Source organism: Sinocyclocheilus grahami, unplaced genomic scaffold (genome assembly GCF_001515645.1).
Source record: "Sinocyclocheilus grahami isolate Dianchi unplaced genomic scaffold, SAMN03320097.WGS_v1.1 scaffold426.1, whole genome shotgun sequence".
Taxonomy (NCBI): domain Eukaryota; kingdom Metazoa; phylum Chordata; class Actinopteri; order Cypriniformes; family Cyprinidae; genus Sinocyclocheilus; species Sinocyclocheilus grahami.
The window spans coordinates 1,709,385-1,709,660 of record NW_015505605.1 but is presented as its reverse complement, the minus strand read 5'-3'; positions in this window follow the sequence as shown (position 1 = coordinate 1,709,660).

Here is a 276-nt window from a genome sequence, read left to right as displayed (position 1 = left end):
AGGAACAATACTTACACCGCTTTCATTAATCTTAATGCTACAAATGGACTCTTATTTTAAAGTGTTACCATTACATTTCAACTGTCATGCTTAAAGATGCACATCTTTAAATATATACACAAAGGCTATAGCATTAGAATTATATACATATGGATATTGTATGTATACTCTCACACTTTAACTGCTTCTATTCTTGAACACTTGATGATTATCTAATCAAAATAAAAGCGCAGCGCTGAGTCTAGGAGAACTCACCGGTATCACACACACTCCGGA